We start from the raw sequence: 4,879 nt of genomic DNA, 5'->3' as shown, positions 1-4,879 counted from the left end.
TTTTTTTTACTTGATTGATTTTCTCCTGTAGTCTATTTCGCTTTGTGTTGTGTTAAAAAACTGAATTTTTAGTGCATGGCCAAACGATAATAACTATAATTTACTTTTTCACATGTTTGGCTTTCAACATGCAGATTAAACAGTCTGGCATTTAGATCTGCAATGAAAAAAGAGCAAATTAGATCTGTATGAAATTCTAATTATGATCTCTTCAGATGAACTCAGCAGATGCAATTAACCAAAAATAAGTTATTTAACTTCATATCCTCGTTACCTTTTTTTTTTTTTTTGCTCGAGTCAAGGTAAAAGCGGGCAGGTGTCAGCTTTCCAGATCTATTTGTATTGCATTAGCTTCATCAAATGCTCTACAATCAACGATATAAAAGTCGCTTTTACTTTCATCAGACATTTCTGCTGATCCCGTCCCGCTCTAAACTAGCTTTTGTCCCTCGGCTCTTGCAGGTGGAAACGCGGTAAATAATAGATGAGATTCGTGCCAGTTCATTACACAGACGTCTGCTCTTCTTTGGAGTTTGCTTTGCTGAACATGTTTCGGGGTGATTTTCAACTATCTTTAATCATGTTAGTCAGTAATACGGTTCTTACATTTTCATTGAGTGGATGCAACATACAGATCAAATATTTACAGGAATTATACACACAATACAGTTCAAAAGTTTGGGATTTGTTAATGTCTTTGAAAGAAGTCTCTTCTGCTTATCAAGGCTGCATTTATTTGATCCAAAATACAGTAAAACAGCAAAGTTGTGAAATATTATTACAATTTAAAATAGCAGTTTTCTATGTGAATAGCTGTTAAGATGTAATTTATTCCTGTGATCAAAGCTGAATTTCCAGTCTTCAGTGTCACATGATCTTCAGAAATCATTCTAATATGCTGATTTGCTGCTCAAGAAACATTTCTGATTATTATCAATGTTGGAAACAGAAAAGTTTTATTTCATTATTTGATGAATAAAAAGTTCAAAAGAACAGCATTTATTTGAAACACAAATCTTTTGTAACATAATCTATTTAATGCATCCTTGCTGAATACAAGAATTAATATTAAGTAATTACTGAATATTAGTATTATTAATGTTCCTGACCCCCACATTTTCAAACTGTATTTTATATTTAAATATTTTATACATGCATACATGTGTATGTGTATGTGTGTATATATAATAAAAATTAAATAAAAAATGGCGATTGTGGAATAAAATGAGAATTTTCCAACTTCATGGTTTGATGTTAATAAAGCATTCCAGTCATTAGTTTGTCTGTTTCTTACAGATTAAATGGCGCTGATGGTTTCTGGTGTTGCTGCAGGTGTTATAATATGATGAAACGGTGATTTAAATGAGTGTCATCAACGACCCCTGATTAACCTTAATCACTTGGTTCGTTTGGAGGAACCGTTTTGTCCTCTCCGGTCAGAAAATGTGCAATGAACGTCTGACTTTTGCTTTATTCATTGTGACAGCCGAGCAGAGATGGAGCTTATTCTGAATGAGGCTATTACTCTTTAATGAGGGCCGTATAAGAGGTCGTTAGGATAGGTAATTCAGTTTTAATGGAAACCGGGAAAAAACTTGAGAATTTACTTTGAATTTACAACAGTGAAAAACACTTGTGGTGTTTGACCAATTGGATACACTCTGTTATGCGATGTTGTGTGTGTGTGTGTGTGTGTTTAGTTGTCAGTCAATGTCTTCTGACGCACATGTTTAGCTGTCGCTGCCCTAAATAGTCAAGTCAAGTCAAGTCACCTTTATTTATATAGCGCTTTTAACAATACAGATTGTGTCAAAGCAACTGAACAGCATTAATTAGGAAAATAGTGTGTCAATAATGCAAAATGACAATAGTAAACACACATTTTTCAGTTAAAGACAGTTCATCATTGAATTCAGTGATGTCAACATCCAGCTCAGTTTAAATAGTATCTTTGCAATCAAGTCAACGGTATCGCTGGAAATGAAGTGTCCCCAACTAAGCAAGCCAGAGGCGACAGTTAGTATTTAACTAAATACTAAAATAGGCTAGTTATTCTGCTCTGAGGCTAACTGGCTGTGATATAAACATTAAACCTCAGGTTTGTTTTGCTTTAGTGAACCCATGATTCAACAGGACTGAACAACAGCTCTAACTAGAGTTTACAAATGAGATCTCAGTAATATCTCAAGCATTAAATGCTGTAAGCATTAAAATCATAATCTGGCTATTAGCTTTGGCATTTCTGATGTGTATGTCGGTTCCGTCGGGCTCTAGAATATCCCCATCTTGAGTTTGGCTGTCCTGATTATGAGCGAGACTCTCCGGGCGACTGGATTTGGGTTCGCCGGGCTCCACCTGTCTGATGGCTCTATCCATCTGGCTGGCTCAGCACTTTCACTTCCCGTGCTGCCAATGCGCCGCGGCTCCTGCAGATGTTGCTCTCTCGCCTGGCGCACCTCGGCGCCCCACCGTTCAGTGGTTTTATCATGATTTACGAGGAACAGGTAGCGTTTATGATGCCGTCTGATCTGATTTAGCCTGCGCCGCTGAGGTGTACGGATCCACATCTGCAGCGTGGGACTCGGCTCTACGGGTGGCCAGCGAATGCAGCTACTTAAGAGGGATTTAACGGGATTTTCAGGCTTATTGGTGTCAGTCTTTATGGTCGGCTGTAGGTAAATGGACTCTGTTGTGATGCACTCAGAATATTAATGCTTACACAGTAACTGCCTGTTTGATATTGAAATTCTGTTATTATTTACTTGTTGTTTTAAATCTGCATGAGTTCTCTGGAGCACAAAAGTGTGGGCGCATGATTTCCGCGATACGGAAAACACAGACGGAATCAATTTACTGTGTAAAACGGAATGTCAAGGAATTTGTCAGATTTTGTCAGTACACGGCGATATGGACTAGTGTCTGTGAATATTAAACCGCAAAAAGACTGTTTAAATATGAATCCTGCATGTTCTGCGTGTCTCTGCTTGAATGAATGGCGCTGTTCTTTACGGCAACCCGTCAAAATAAAAGTCTGGTTAAACTTGAAGAAACTGTGACAGAAATATATCACTATTTTACAGTAGAATGTCTCAATGTATTAATAATAATAATAATAATAATTTCATAGAGCACTATTAATGTAATGCATAAATAAATAGTTGTTTTTTATGAATAAAATAAATTACACATGCTCTTTGATTATTAAAATCGAATCCACAAAAATTTAAATGGAAAACAGAAAATTTGGTAAAAATAAAACAGAATTTGAGGGGAAAATAAAATGTATTTCATAGGGCCCTATATTTTTATTACATTTTTTTTTTTTTGCATAATAATTTTCTGCATATTTTTTTTATAATTACACATGCTTTCTGATTACTAAAATTTAAATTGACTATTAAAACGGAGTCCAGAAAAATGTAAATAGAAAAAAAAGGAATCCAAAACAATTTAAACAGAAAAAAACACAGAATTTGGGAATAAATAAACAAACATTTGGAAAAAGTAAAACGTATTTCATGGGGCCCTAAAAAGGAGATATTTTGAAGGCTGTTCATGTTGACTTTTTTATCCACCTGTTTCCTAACAGACTTTACTGCGTTTTAAATTATGGAAGGCACTTCCAGTTTGAGGAAGTTCCACTTTGTATTCCGCTGTAACAATTTGAAAAAGACAACATATCTGCGCATTTGTGGTCTTAATGTACGCTCTATCTCAAGAATAATTCACTGAATGCACTAAGAATCTCTGGTTTTTCTCTTTAAATCCTCACGTCTCTTTGCAGGTTTGTTTTCACACGGATGCTTTAAAATTATCGTCTCCCATTTTCACTTCTAATCCCTATTAGTAGCCTTTACTGTAAGGTTTCTAAAGCTGGTCAATACAGTATTTATAATGTCACCTCATAGTATCAAGTTTATGAATATGCTTGCGTTCATAGAGAAAATCTTTGGCTGATTGTTTACAGTTTGACAGAAGTTACTTCCATTGTTCATGCAAAGCATCATGGGGCAAAGATGGATACAGTGAAAATGTGTGAAGAGGACAGATGCTGTTAAGCTCCAACAAATGACCAAAAAGCTCCATAAAAACACCAAAGTGATAATCTGAAGAGCCTGTTATGGCTATATATAATAGTGTTTTTTGTCCTGTGTTGAGATTGTATGCAAATGAAAAGGTTGCTAAACATCTTCATTTGTCTTCCACGAAAGAAAGAAATTCCTTTAGGACACGAAACATTCATTTTTGAGTCAGTTATTGTTTTAAAACCATAATGCACAGAGTTAGATGCGATATTGAAAGTTACAAAGAGAATTTACCTAATGAAAAGATCAGAGTGATGTCTGATGACGACTACAAGCAGGTTTTTAACAGGATTTTACCGCGGAACAGCTTTATCCTCATTAAGATGTGTAGATAAATGAGCATAACTTCACACCAGCATGAAGGAGAAATGGGGAAAAAATTGTCTGTTCCAAAGTCTAGTGAGCTGCCTACCTAGACAGCACGTTAATGCATCGTGGACACAGACTTAATTACATAACTTTGCTGCTTTCTTTCTGAAATTTAAGACAACATCACACTCTGAAAACAGTCCCAGAATGCATTGTGACAAACCCTTTGTGAATGTATTTAATGGTCGATATGAATTAATGTGAATAATTATCTAATTGATATGTATATACTTATAAAATAATATACTATATATATATACAGTGGGTACGGAAAGTATTCAGACCCCCTTAAATTTTTCACTCTTTGTTATATTGCAGCCATTTGCTAAAATCATTTAAGTTAATTTTTTTTCCTCATTAATGTACACACAGCACCCCATATTGACAGAAAAACACAGAATTGTTGACATTTTTGCAGATTTATT

At 35.2% G+C, this 4,879-nt stretch overlaps 1 protein-coding gene across 1 annotated transcript in view; it reads left to right on the top strand.

The window, feature by feature from the left end:
• Positions 1-4,879, top strand: part of LOC107687381 (contactin-associated protein-like 4) — a 119,633-nt gene that overhangs the window by 24,921 nt on the left and 89,833 nt on the right. The gene's annotated exons all lie outside the window — the stretch shown is intronic.

The sequence above is a fragment of the Sinocyclocheilus anshuiensis genome, unplaced genomic scaffold, assembly GCF_001515605.1.
Source record: "Sinocyclocheilus anshuiensis isolate Anshui unplaced genomic scaffold, SAMN03320099.WGS_v1.1 scaffold3005, whole genome shotgun sequence".
Lineage (NCBI taxonomy): Eukaryota > Metazoa > Chordata > Actinopteri > Cypriniformes > Cyprinidae > Sinocyclocheilus > Sinocyclocheilus anshuiensis.
Note: the sequence above shows the minus strand (reverse complement) of the source record. Positions and strands in the feature narration are given on the sequence as shown.